Here is a 15261-nt window from a genome sequence, read left to right on the forward strand (position 1 = left end):
TCTCCTGACCCCCAACCTTTCCCTTGTTGTCTCCTGGTGCGTTCTCAGTGAGTTTTCTTAAAGTTAACTGTTTCCATGCCAGTGAGGAAAGCAGCAGCCCCCACGGAGGCCTGTGAATGATTATGAAATTGTCCTTTTCCAAGCCTCAAAACATTGAAGTCTGGGCTAGCTCTCACATGCCCCTGCTGTCTCTGTCACTAGGTACCTAACTCAGCCTCTGCCTCCCAGGGAAAGAATGCACCTCCTTCCCCATTTCACCCCAACACCAAATAAATTGCCAACGATCAAGTGGGATTAAAACTATACTGCAGGGGGAGGGTATAGCTCAAGTGGTGGAGCATGTGCTTAGCATGCACAAGGTCCTGGGTTCAATCCCCAGTACCTCCATTAAAATAAGTAAATAAATAAGTGAACCTAATTACTGTCCCCCCTCAAAAAAAAAACTACACTGCAGTACTTAACTGGCAGGGAGGATACCATGAACACAAAGGTGGTTCTCCCAGGGCGAGGCTTATCCATTGCACTCTGGATGTGCTGACCCTATGATTTCCCCAAATGTGGGAAACTCAGCTGCATAACTTGTGGTAGTTGAGGAATGTGTTCATGCTCTCCCCTGAAAAAAAAATATACTGCAAATATGCTGTGGAGCAACTGGAAATCTTACACATTGCTGGTGGAAGTGAAAAATGATACGATCTCTTCTTTAGAGAACAGTTTGTTTCTTATCAAGCTGGAAATATAGTTGACATAAGACCAAGAAATTCCACTCCTACATATTTATCCAAGAGAAAAAAAAATTGTATTTATAAAGACCTATACACAAATGTTTATAACCATTTTATTCATAATAACCCCAAGTGGAAATAATTTAAGTGCTCACAGTAGGTGAATAAATAAACATACGTGTGGTCTACTCATACAATTAACACTACTCCATAATGAGAAGAAACAAACTATTGATTCATGGATGAATCTCAAAAACATTATGTTGAGTGCAAGAAGTTAGAGACAAAGAGTATATATGTTTGATTCCATTACATGGAATTCTAGAAAAGACAACATCTAATCTATAGGAACAGAAGTTCAGCGGGTTGCCTAGGGCTGGGGTTGGGAGGGCTGATTGCCAAGGTTACAAGAGATCTTCCTGAGGGATGGAACAGTTCTCTACCTTGACCGGGGTAATGGCTACATGACTGCACAAATTTGTTAAAACTCATCAAACCATACTTATAAAATATGTATATTTTCTTGTATGTAAATTATCCCTCAATAAAGATTAAAACATTGTATGACTATACAACAAGAAGAAGTTGGAGATACCAATAAAGCATGTAGTTAGTAGAAACAGAAGCTCCTTGAATGACCTGTGGTGAAAGGCTTAGGTTGTAGGAAGTAGGATCTAGGAACAGCTGTTAATCAGTGGCTTGAGCTGCAAAACAATGAATAAATTTTGGTATGTATTGGTTAATTCAATGAATTGGGCACCTGTACCAAAAAAAAAAAAACAAAACTCCACTATGACCTCAGAGAAAATTATATATTCAGAGTTGCCCTGAAGGCCTAAAGGACTAGGCTCTGCAAACAGGTAATAATAACCATTATTAAAATCTTAATTATTACTTTTTATTGTATTTGTACTTCTCTTGGTGAGTAATATACCTGTATGATCACAATGAAGTTTCCTGAAATTTAAACACAATCTATTATTGGAAGATACTAATGTTGATAACTAAATACAGGCTGAACATGATTTTCCAATATGAGATAATGTGCTTAACATTTCACATGAATGTAAATCATTTTGTCAAGTAAGGCCTCATTTTATATCACAGAAGGGCAATTATAAGGAAATCCTGGGGTGTTGCTTTAAAAAATCAAAACTCAAAAAGACAGACCCCAAACTATGGTATATGAAAGCTGGATGGCAATTTAGGTAAAGCCACAGACTGACCCCTCATGCTAACATTTTCTCTGCCAAGACACAGTCAGGTTGGTTCCAGGAGCCAGCCTAAGAGAAGAATTATATATTGCACTCTCCCCAGATGGAGACCCACCAATCTGAGTGATGGAAAAGTGCGTTCTACACTTCATCATGATTTTGAACCAGGTATCTATATGAGGATACTTTTTAAATACATTTTTTACACTATTCTGATGCATTTTCAATGCTTGAGTGGCATGGCACCAATATGAGCAAGATGCCAGCTTTTGGTTAGCTAGCTGTTCCCTGGGCACACTGTGGAGAATGCCAGCTCTCAAGTCTGTTTGAGTTTCCAAACCTTTCGTGGCAAAATTAAACTCAAAAAAGAAAAAAAAAAAACCCTCACATATTCTGCTTGCTAGGCAGTCCTATCACACAGATTTCAGAATAAAGTCATTAGTATTGAGGAATTCTCCTAATTATGCTTGGAAACCTGACACGCAGTTTTGATAGTCACTTCATGTTGTGCTGCCCAGCTTGAACTCTAAAAATTGTTCAACTGCTAAACCAAGTACATCCCAGGTTTGCCAAGGAAAATAATCTGTTTTCCTATTTCCTGTGCTCCAACAGGGTACAAAACATAGAATAAGCCAAAATTCCTCCACAGTGGGCTTGCAGTCTTAAGGAGACCATTATTTTCAATGCAGAAAGTCAAATATTTTTTCCAGAACCAATTTTCTTGCTGACCACACTGAACATTGAGAAATCAGTGAGCGCCTTTTTGAGAAAAATTGAATTGAAGAAGGAATTTGGCTTTAGACAACAGGAAGTGGGTTTCTATTGCTGTACGAGGTCAAGAGAGAAGGACTTCTCAACCACGTTGTCAAAGGTGGGCGAAAATCTCTAGAGGCAGTGACTACTCCTTTTGATGCTTATCTAAACCAAAGCAAGGTTTATCCATCACTCCTCATTTAATGACGAAGCCAGGATAATACTGATGGGTTATTCTCTCTTTTCAAGGGAGGGATCAAGTTGGGAAAGACCAATTCAACACTTTTAAGAAGTCTTTAGCAAAGACATATTTCATCCATTAGGGTAATGTTTTCCTCAGGCTTGTCCAGGAATAAATCCCAATCTTCTCCCCTTAACATCCCAAAGACACAGCTGATTTGTTTTTAGTTGGGGCAATGAAATGTTTAAATGGGAAACACATGTCCATTTGGTCTGGAGAGGACATGCTAGGAAGCTTCTTGTTTACGAGGCCCCCACTCAGCAATAATCTGACAGCCACAGAAAGACTAAACAAGTAACTAGCAATTAACTCCTAAATAATAGTTCTTCCTGGGAAGACAGTGGATTTTAAATCCATGTAGAACACTCAGTACGTAATGTAAGGTTTAAAAGGCTCTTTATTTCAAAAAGGAGGAAGTGCTGTTAAAAACCTTACTTAGTTGTTGCACTTCTTCTTGGAACACAGAAAATTTGGCCTAACTCTTCCACCCAAGTGCTCATGATCCCGGATCGCTGCCTGTCCGAGGTAATGTTTCCACGTGGCTATTTCCTCCCTGCGTTTCTTTCACCTTTACATTCTTTTCTAAATTCTGAATCCCAAGCAAACTCTGGAAATAAGAAGAAAAAATATTGTCTCCTGAGAGAATTAAACTTGATGAGCAACACAGAGAAGTTGCTGAGTTAAAGGAACCTCAGGAGACATATGGAGTGGAAGTTTAAGGTCAGCAGCTTTGGTACCAGGACAGGGGCACACAGGCGGGATCACAGTCTAACAGTTTTCCCTGAAGCTGTTACCACGGCATAAGTGTGTGCTCATAGCCCTGTGTGCTGTTAAAAGTGAGTCTTTCTTGTAAATAAAATATGGCAAGTTTAATCACGTGGAATATTCTATACAACTTCTATGAGTAGTGTTTCTAGAAATAACAGGTTTTAGAAACAAAGTATGTCCTTAAATTGACATGTGATTTTGTATACTGAGGTTAACCTTGTTAGAAGATCTAAATTACATTATTTTTATTATTACACTATTATTATTATTACATTATTTCCTACATTCTTTAAATCCCACCCAATAATGTTTTCTAGTGTTTGAATATTTGCTATAACCTATAGTTCTTTTTAGTACTATTAAACTTAATATCTACTATTTGTTAATAATGAACATTAATAAAATAATAATTAATAATAAATATATTTACAAACAAACATGTTTTAGGTATCCATAGTAAGAAGTAAAGAGTGTAAAGAATGTTGAAAGTCTTTTAAGAATAACTTATGACTTTGGAAATTCCCAAGAATTCCCAGGAATTCTAATTTCTTGTACCCCAATCCTAAGATTAATACTTGTTGGGAATTTAAAGCAGTAGTCCTTGGTGAACTTAGGAGGGAACATCATTCGTAAATGGAAGACTGGGTTCCCAGTGTTCAGTGCCTTAGCAAAGCTCAGTGAACATGTTTTGAACTTGGAAATTGGCAAGAGCTAGATATGAACCTTCCTTCAGAGACGTGCCCTCCAGACAGCCTTGGGTGAGCCACTGGCAATATGGAAAAGCTAGCATTTTACCGGATTGTTGATGAGCTCCAGTAAGATTAGGAATTTCACTTTGTACCCTTTTATACACTTTAGATAAGTAAGAGGAATAAATTCAGGCAATTACCTCAAATAATATTGCCAATTATTTTGTGTGCTCATGTATAATATTGGGAAGAGCCAAAACTGAGGTGGAATGCTGACTGGGAAATTAGTAGACTTTTGTGGCTAGTTCCAAGTATTCTATCCCTAGTAAAGAGTCTTCTCCATCTGCAGAATAGGATCAGGAATGGGTATGGTAAATGGCTGATGGACTTTGAGATTCTGGAGATTTCTACTGACTAACTTCAGCAAGGCTCCAGATCCAGGGGCCTTTCTTTTTCAAAATTGGAAAATCTTTTACTAGCCTAATGGGAAGATACAAAGATGGGATCAGCCAGAACAAAAAATCAAAGATCAAATGTGGCCCAAGAATGCTATCCAAATATTTAAAGTCATTAAGACACCTTAACCATCCGGTTTTTCCACTGTTTCCAACCTCGACCATTTAAGTACTATATTATACTTTCTATAACATCTGCATACCATCTGTACTCTTATTTCTTTAATATTTTTTCTTTAATTTGGTCCACTTTTAACTTAGCCTTGTCCCAAACAATAATAAACATGAAATTATTGATTGATGTGCAAATTATATTTCCCTAAAACACATTTGCGTAACTATTACATATACTATAACACATTGGTACATAACTATTACAGTAAAAAATGTCCATCTGTATACTATTTAAGATCATCTTGTCTACCACTGGACCACACTTTGGGAAAGACTTCTAAAGACCATTTTCATTGAGTTTACTAACAAAGCCTAAGGAAAGGCATCTTGTCTTAAATGAGTAAACAGCAGGCCTGTGAAATCACACAGGACCCCATGCTCAGAAGGGTCCCAAGCTTCATTTAATGATCAATTGTCACCTTCCTAAAATTCTTAACAATTTTTAAACAAGAAGCCCCACATTTTCATTTTGCACCAGGTGCTGCAAATTATCTAGTTAGTTCCAAAAGGATACAGGACTACAAAAGGATTGGCATCAGGACATAGCTCAGCTGTGACATAGCTCCCCGAAATTCGTTTTCCGTCAACAACTTTTTGCAATGAATCATTAAGTAGTTATTAGAAAAATCACCACTCTAAAATTCTGCAAGACATCCAAGGAAGATAAAAAAGAAATGTAAGATATGTATTACTTTATATTAGAGGTTATAGTCTGGTTGGGGAGTTAAGGTGATCTTCATTATTCAATTAGATATTCCATAATAAAGGGCTAAATTATATACTGTGGATAATAATTATAATAGTAGCTTATCAAAGAAAGGAATCTCAAGGCAGGAGCAGTTGGAGAAGATGTTAAAGGGAAAGATTTGAGCCATTTAACATGTCACATATCTATTTTTAGAAATGTCTATGCTAAACTGTCACATAGAACCCTCCACAGTCTAGTCCTAACCTTTCTCTCCAGCTTCTTCTCTAACCAATTTCCCCCCAATACAGATCTGTCCCAGAAACTCATAAAACCCAGGTCAAGAGCATCAGTGGAGGCTCAAATACCATGTGTTTAAAAGTTTTAAAGCAAGGTAATAAGCTGTTCAATAATACTATCCTACCTTGATTATCCTATCTTTATAATGATCTGGAAGGCCAAGTTCTAATTTAGATTTCCTGGACTCCTAGGAGTTCCACTCGTGAGCATGGTGGAGTGGGAACAGCCGGCTCCCAGCCTCAGGCTCACAGCCCACCCCCCTTCTGTTACTGTATCCAGCCCCAGCCAACAGTGTGAGGAGTCTGATGCATGCTGTGTGGACCAGCTCACATATCCAAGCACATCCACACATACATAAATTCCTGTCTTTTGTTCTCACCTCAGTGTAAGTAAGCTCATATCAGCAGTGTGATCTGCCTTTGGGAAGGTGAATTTGAGGAAAAGGTCTGTGCAGGTCCTCAAGCAGGTTTGGGGCCATCTGGGATCCCTGGAAACCAGATTGGGGTCTGCAAAGGGCAAGGGTGGAAAGGAGGGTAATGGGAGCTCGGTACGGGCTCTGGGTGGGTCTATCTTCTCTCTCATGAACTTCTCGTTTCATGGAAGGTGTGTATCTGGAGAAGGGCTGAAGCCTGGTCCTGTAATACACAGGACCTCAGGAAGGCATAGCCAATACACCCTGTGTTCTTACCCTCTTCCTAATTTCCCCTTTTCCCTAAAAATTGTTTTTAAGTATCATATATATATATACACACACACACACACACACATGCACACACACACACACACACACACACACATACATCACTCCGCCTGTCTTTTTCACATGGAACACCCATACCTACTCTGTTGTGTATCATAAGACCTTGTTCAAATGCTACGTTATCTATGAAGCTTGGTAAACTCTCTTAGGCCCAGATAGTTCATTTCTGCTTCGTGTTCCCTTAAAGTTTTATTTATGCCTCTTTGATGATCTCTACTATCTTGCATTGTAATCACTATTTTCCTCCAGTAGACTGTGAGTACTCTGTGCATGCCTGGCCTCTTGTACCTCTCTCTCACAAACGTGTTTCCCAGGGGAATAAATGAATGAAATATACTCTTGTGGCCCCAAATGTGCCATGCTATGTAAAAGTTTGTTTATCTTGGAGCATCACCAGTCTCTTAAGAGTAGACTTAAGCATCTACATGGCACCATTCTGGTGAAAACTGGAAACACTCAGTCATCCAGATGTTGGGTGTCATGTGGATAAATCCCCAGATGATTGACTGAAATTTTCAGTTTTCATCGGAATGATTGGCATTGTGTATATAGGGTCTAGTGTTATCAGCCGTTACACCCCCACCACGGTGGGTTCAAAAAGTTACTATTACAGACACAAATGCTCAGCAAGCTATTAATGGGATGCAGCATTCTTCGTTGTATGCTACTCACGTGAAAGCTGACAAGTTCAGTGCCAAAGGTGATTTCAGTTCATCAGTCTAACTGTCATTAGCAACTAGCAGTTATTGGGTATTCACATGTGCAAAGCACATTTTCAAATGCTTTCATGACAAACATTAGCTGATGAGAGATGATTCTTTGTTAAGCCATGGAATCGACTTTCTTGTCGCCTACCAAACAATTTTCTAAGAATTATGCTTAAATGATTCAAAGTATGTACTACATTTTCACTATTAAAAGCTCACACAGTTCATGGAAGTCCTCTGTCTCCCCAGTTCCCTGCCCCTTGTCCTTGTCCTTTATCCCAAACTCCATTAACTGGACATGCATTTGCTTGGTACATCCTGCCACTTAGCTTGGGAAGCTGAGTTGCAGCGGAAACACAATGTACTGAGTTGCCTCTGTATTTGAGGAAACTCACTGAACCTCTCAGGAGTTCTGTTTCTTGATTTCTTGTTAACAATATCTGCCTTACAGAGTTGCTGTGACAATGAATAAGGTAATGTATGAGAAAGCACTCTGAAAATTCCTAAATAATACAAAACTAGTCAGGGTTATGACTACTTGCCTTAAGTGTACCTTTCCAATTGATTTGAGGTTTTATCTCTCCTCAAAACAAGCTTAGATGGTATCTGAGCAATGGTCCTTTAGGGTGTCCAGATATGACGGCAAAAAAAAAAAAGTCAATTAAAGTGTAATAATTAGTAATGATGGTGTTTGTGATGGGTAACAAGAATAATAATCCTTCAAGTACAGATGGGAAATTAAAGACCTGGAATTTCCCACAGGTTTTCAAGGAGATGCCAGGACTTCTAATGCAAATTCCAAAGCTCAGTGTGCTCATTCTACTGCACTGACCTCCCCCAGCAATATTTCTTCCTTAGGGAGTTATAAAGTGAGACCTAATTTTTCATGTGCTTTTATGTGGCTCTCATGATGGAAGAGCTGGAGAGAATCAAAGAACCAACTCTGGCCATTGTGTCTGAGTGGTGCGATCTGGGCACAGGCCGTGGGGTCTCTCTTGATATGGGGGCCTGTGGGCCAGGCACTGCTGTTCCATGTGGCACTGTGATAAAAAGTGGCAGCCAATAAGAATAGAATTGTCCCTCTTCCTTGAAGCAGTGACACAAGCAAATGTGCCCTGGCAGCTTTTTCCGAACAAACACATTTGGCCAGCCGTCGCCCGCAGCTTCAAGAGAAATTTGAGAACACAGACATTTAAAAAGCCCCACGTCTGGGGGAGAATATAAGCACTTATTACAGAACTGGCAGGTAAGATTCAGGAAAGATACTCTTTAGATTAGAACTAGTCAAAGGAAAGGCCAGACAGCTAAAGAAGCAGTTGTTTTAATTGCACAACAATACCACATGGTGGCTCCAGAAAGAACTGCACTGAGAAGGCAAAATAGAATCTAAAACCCGTTTTCCCCCCATGCAGCCTCTTTCTCCAAGGCATGGTGAGAATTTCAGAAAAACAGGTGCAGTTAAAAATAGGAAATTTGCTGAATATCAGAAATTGCTTCTTGAATATTTCAAAGAAGTATGTTAAACTAGTCTATTCTGTGGAATCCTCTCTGACAGCGCCCAGGTGCAGAGGAGCCTCACCGCACTGGTGTGTGAAAATTGCCGACTTTACTTGTCTTTCTCGCCCAGGAGGTGGTAAATCCCTCGGGGACAGGGCTGTGTCTCTCATCTCTGGAAGGCAGGCTAGCGTAGTGCAGAGAGCTTCTGTGAGACACTAGCCTGTTCCACATTAACTGTGTGACCTTCGGAAAATGACATACTTATTAGACTCAGTTTCCTAACTGGAAAAGTGAAGATCGAAATAACTGCTTCACAGAGTCATTACCAGGAAGGTTAGTTCATGGTGAGCCGTGCCCAGCATACAGCAGACACTTAATCGATATTTCGTGAATGGATATAAGATGCATCTGTAAAACATCTGCTATTGTATTTTTCATTTTGAAACCTGTGTCTTCAGTATTTTTTCAAAAACGCAATTTAAAAAGAAGTATTAAATTAAGACTTTCTCTTTGTATATGCTTCTTGTTTTTTTTCTTTTGACCTTCTTTCATATCACCTCTTCGGGAAGACACTCCTTATTTGGGCTTATATAATTTTTTCTGCTTGTCTCTTCAATCTCTCCTCTTACTACATATAACAATATGTGAAAATATCCCCTTGACCTGCAACTCCATCAACTCAGTCTTTTATCTTTCTCCATTTTACTATCAAAATTCTCAAGTGCACTTTCTCCTTCTAATTCTTTACTGTGAAGACATACTACAAACACACATACAAGTTTCAAAACTAGTTTATTATCCACTATGCTACAGAAACCAAATTTATTCTTGAACATCTCCAATGACTTTGTAATCATTAAATTTCATGGACTTCAAAACCTTATTATAAATTTTTAAATAAATTCCCTTTTTAAAAATAAAAGTTCTATGTTCTAGAACCAAAGCCACAGTTTATTAGTTTTATGCTATCAAGTGAGTCTCCTTAAAGGTCTTTGGACCTCAACTTCCAAATATGTATTCCTCACCAAATTGTGAGAATAAAATAAGACAGGGTATATAAAAGTTCCTTAAAAACTGTGAAGTGTTGTGCTCATATTAGGAATTATTGCTCTTGTTACTACTATTAGGGACATAATTTAATTAGAAACAGATCCTGCTCCGTTTCTAAGAAGACCTTATTGCTTACCTATAAGGAAGACCTATGGAAGATAATTTAGAGGGACACGAATGAGTGCTGAAAGAGCCAGTGTAAAAGTTTCTTTAAAACCTTAGCATGGAGTGACTAGATTGGGGTGGATAAGGAACAGACATTCAATCACTGTTGGAATTGATGAAGAAATGATATTGATACAGAGAGCAGATCTTTGAGTAGCGTCTTAAAGATGGATAAGGTCAGTGGTAGGAAGATGATTCCAGGCAAATGGGCCTGTAAGGATGTATGTGATGCAGTGGAAGGTGACGATTCTGGAAAAGTAGGCAAGAACTGTGTCGTCCAGAGAATATATACCATTATTACACTGTGCTCATTTCTTACAAAGAACGTTCTAGAATGGCAATAAGGACAATTGTGTGTTGGTATTTCCTTATCCTTTCCCAAATTACATTTTAATAATAATTCACCTTTCTTTTAAATTCCTCTAGGGCAGATGTTCTTAGCTGGGGGTGATCTTGCCCCAGGAAACGTGGCAAAGTCTGCAGACATTGCTCATCATCACAATTAAAGGAAAGCCACTGGTATCTCGAAGGTTGAGGTCAGAGATGCTGCTACACATCTTACAGTGCACAGGACAATACCACACAACAAGAATTATCAGCTCCAAATATTCTAATACTATTATTCTCCAGAATAAAGCAGTCTCATTCAGAAGAATTTAGCCACTTTGTTTCCCAGGCCTCTGTCCAGTCAGTCCTCATGCCTGTAAGGTCTTACCTTTGACTCCAGGTTGCTTATTAGAGTATTTTCTTAAACAAAGTAAATTCTTTCTGCAAGAGAAAATCTGGCGCCAGCTATTAGGATGGTAGACTTTCACATGCTAGGTAGAGACTCAGGTGGAGGAGAAGGGTATTACACTCATGCTTACTTGGAACACAGACAGCTCTGGAACCCTGAAGATGGGCAGATTGAGGAGCATCAGGTGACAGCACCATGCACAGCAGGGGTAGCAGCTAAGGAGAACTGTCCCATCCATGGCTTTGTGAGAGGACACCCACTAACCAGGGAGGGGCTGTAGGGTGGAAAGGAGTTCGGGAGGAAAAACACAGCAGACGTGTGATGGCGGCTGTAGTGGGGAGATTGATTTGTGAGACTATCCATCATTGCTTGGAGATTTTTAGACATAACTGGGAGGGACTGTGGAAGACGGGGGTCTCTCATGAGCAAGTAGGAGCAAAATACAGGAAAGTTACATCATTATATAATTGTGATACAACTGTAACACTATATAATTCCAAGTGAGCCTGAAGACATTTGTGTGATATATAAGCAGCCAGATGTCCAATTCCAGGGAAGAAATATTCTAGTAGACTTGCTTTGGGGGTCAAGAAACATTCCTTACAGCTGTAGGATAAGTGTAACTTTTTATGGTACATTAGCATTTTAATTTAAGCAGAAAAAAGCACTTTTTGATTTACTGTATAGAAAATTAATTGAAGAAAGAACTAATAATTCTTAGTAGTTTATTATAGTTTAACACAGGAGACTCGACCCCAGGGGAAGGTCCTCTGGAATCCAGTTCTTACCCTCCTACTTCTGTTTGTAGCTGTCATGGCCATTTGTCATCCAGTCAGAATGCAATCCCTAATGCCAGAGAGACGCTGGCCACCGAGGAGAGACGAGAGCCTGGTGCTCTAGGAAAGCTGCCTGATATGATGCTGAGGCTTGGAGAACCTGCCCATCCTCTGCACAACTCCGAAAGCTATAAATATATGTGGGTAGGACAGCACCATAATCTGGGAAATGAGTACAGATCCCTGTCACGCTCAGAGACAAGGGATAACTAAATACACATACATAATACATGTACATAAATAAATGTCTACCTGCTAGATTAGAGGCATGGATCACAGCCTGTGGAAATCTATTGGAATTTAAGAGAGGAAACAGTATTCAGTTACTTTAGAAAGAACAGTTATATCATGTAAACATATCACAATTTAACTCATTGTTATAAATAAGGCTTTAGTAAACACAGTTATTACAAATATTTGCCCATATATTTTATTATTTTAAAAACAGATTTCTAGAATTGGAATTACTGAGTCCAAATTATGAGTTGTTAGGATTATCAGTACATATTGCAACATAGTTTTCCAAAGCTATTGTGTTTGTTATCATCCCTCCGACAGTTCATGGTATAATACAATGGTCTTGCTAACAATTCATCTTTTACTTTCAATAGTTTGACTTAAATAATTGGATAATATAATAGTTTAAGACTATTGCCTTTATTTTTAGATAGTATGTTTTATTACATAAAAATAACTTTTTATTCCAATGAATTTTTTTCACCTAACCAGTATCTACCATTAATCATGCTTACATTGCTGCCATTATTCGTGTATTTGCATTTGCTAATAAATAATTATTTATACTTAAAAAAAGAATAGTTGTATATTAAAAATATATTAGTTGTGTATTTATATATTAACAGTACATATAACAATAGTGCACTGATTAAAATAGACCACTGAAGCATCAGTATTTAACAACACTTTTTAGACTGATTTTTTATGACTTTGAGCAAGTCACTTAAACTTCTCGCCCAACTGGAGGATAGGGTTCAGAATGTCTTCCTTTTAAATTTGTTGAGAATGACTTGATCTATATACTTACACCAGCGTATACAGCTTTTTCCTATCGAGCTTCTTGCCTTCAAGCAACCTTCTTAATTCAGTTAAAAAACATTTATTCAGGCTTCCTATATGCAAGCACGCTTTTAGATGCTTGGGTACATTGATGGAGCTTATGTTCCAGAGACAGAGAGTAAACAACATACATAATAAAATAAATTTTATAGTGTTGAAAGGTAATAATTGCTACAAAAAATAGAAAGCAGAAAACAGAGTAAGGAAAGTCAGAGATGCCAAGAGAGGAAGCAGGTTGTAATGCTGATGTACTGCCTGCCTCTGGACCAGAATAAGCACGACAGAGGCTGGTAGAAGATAATGTCACAGAGCTAATGGGGATCCAGATCATACAAGGCCCATAGGTTGTTGTGGAAACTTTGATTTTACTGTAAGTGACACGGAGAACTTTAGCAGAGTTTTTAACAGAGGAAGGCCCAGATTTAACAGTTTTTCAAAAAGGATCCTCCAGCAGCTGTGATGAAAGTAAAGAAGGATTTCTCAGCCTCAGCACTACTGACATTTCAAGTCAGATGATTCTTTGTGGTGGGTGCTGGCCTGTGTATTTACAGTATTTAGAGCATCTTTGACCTCTGCCCCACTGCATGCCAGTGGCATCACCTCTCCCAGTTGTGACAATCAGAAATGGTCTCCACATATTACCAAATGGAGGACACAAAATTGCCTTCAGTTGAAAGCCACTTGGACAGACTATTGAGGGATAAGAATAGATGTAGGAAGATCTTTCAGGAGGCTGTTACAATAACCCAGCACAGAGATAAATGTAGCTCAGAGCAGGTGGCAGCAGAAGACATGGTAAGCAGTGTTTGGATTCTGGATAGATTTTGAAGGCAAAGACAAACAGAATTACTGATGGATTGTATGTAGGATGTGGGAAAAAGAGAAGAGTCAACAAAAGAGAAGAGATATTGTTGAGAATGGCTCAAAAATTTTGGCCTGTGCAAATGGAAGGATGGAATTGCCATTAACAGAGATATGAAAGGCTATGGAATAAACAAGTTTAGAGAGAACAGCCAAGAAAATCAGGAGTTTAGTTTGGGAAAGGTTGAATTTGGGACAGCTTAGTAGACACTCAAAGATGCCAGGTAGATGAGGAGACATACAAATCTGCAGTCAAGGGGAGAGTTCTCAGCTGAAGACATGAATGTGGGAGTCATTGACATACACACTGTATTTAAAGCCATGCAACTGAGTGAGATGACCAAGGATGGAGCCTCATTAAAGACACAAAAAAGAACGAAGGACTGAACTCTTTAACACTGCAATATTGAGAGTAAGGAGACCAGGAGAAATCAGCAAAGAAGGCTGAGAAGGAGTAATAATAGGAAAAAATACAAGCAAGCTGATGTTGTGAAAGCCAAAAGAAGAATATATGTCAAGGAGAAGTGATCTATAGTGTCAAATATTGCTAATGGTTCAAGGAAGATAAAGCCTGAGAACTGACCATTTGGGCTTAACAATGGGGAAGCCACTAGTGACCACATCAAAAGAAGTTTTGATCAGGGTGCAGGTAATAGCTTGACTAAAATGAGAGGAATCAGAAACGCCAACTATAAACAGATCTTTGCTGCAGAGGGAAACAAAGGAATGGGGCTGGTGTTGATTGGTGAAGAAATATTTTTGGTTTTGGTCTTAAGATGAAAGAAATAACAAGATCCTTGTATGCTGGCTGGAATTTTCCGGTACAAAGGGGAAATTGATGTTGTAGGGGTGAGAGAGGAGAACTGGAGTAACGTCCTTGAACAGAAGAGAAGGCATGCTATCTGTGCAAGTAGATAATTTTGCCTTAGGTAGCAGTATAGAGAGGGTTCAAGTTTAATAACAGGTAGGAAGGCAGGGTATATGCCTCCATATGCTGATAGGTAAGTTAACATGATGATGGAAGTCTATAAGTTCTCTTCCTTTTGCTTCAGTTTTCTCAGTAAACAGGAAGTAAGGTTATCAGCTCAAAGTGGGGATGAAAGAGGAGGTACTGGGTATTTGAGCAGAAAAGAAAAGGTGTTAAAAATAGTCATCTAGGACAGTAGGAGAGTAAACGAACTAAGTGTGGATACCTTGACTCCCTGATAGTATTAACTCCATCATGTGGTTTGTGGTTGTAAAAGTTAAGGTTTTTCCCAGCCGTGCTCAGCTGCATGAGTGCAGGTATAGACTAGAGAGAAGCATGAAATAGATGGACTAGTTGGGTGTATGGGCTGGAGCTTTGACAGAGTGAGAGAGGGCAAGGTTATTGAGAGCATAGACAGTGGTGTCATTCTAATCATTAGCTATACATTAACTGTGTAAGGGAGGGAGAAGACATCAAATGAGTGAGATCGGTGAGAAAGTGGCAGGGTTATTAACTGTGGTAAAGTTAAAAGATTGGTTATTGGGGTTGGATTGACAAAGGGAGTGAGTGGGGAAAAAAATGAGAATGAAAAAAAAAAATT

At 38.8% G+C, this 15261-nt stretch overlaps 1 non-coding gene across 1 annotated transcript; it reads left to right on the plus strand.

Moving 5' to 3' along the window:
• The first annotated feature begins 453 nt into the window (after positions 1–453).
• LOC116148270 (U1 spliceosomal RNA) lies at positions 454–616 on the plus strand. The gene has a single exon (XR_004131787.1). It is a non-coding gene; the product is annotated as a U1 spliceosomal RNA (small nuclear RNA).
• The last annotated feature ends 14645 nt before the right edge of the window (positions 617–15261 follow it).

Source organism: Camelus dromedarius, chromosome 23, assembly GCF_036321535.1.
Source record: "Camelus dromedarius isolate mCamDro1 chromosome 23, mCamDro1.pat, whole genome shotgun sequence".
Lineage (NCBI taxonomy): Eukaryota > Metazoa > Chordata > Mammalia > Artiodactyla > Camelidae > Camelus > Camelus dromedarius.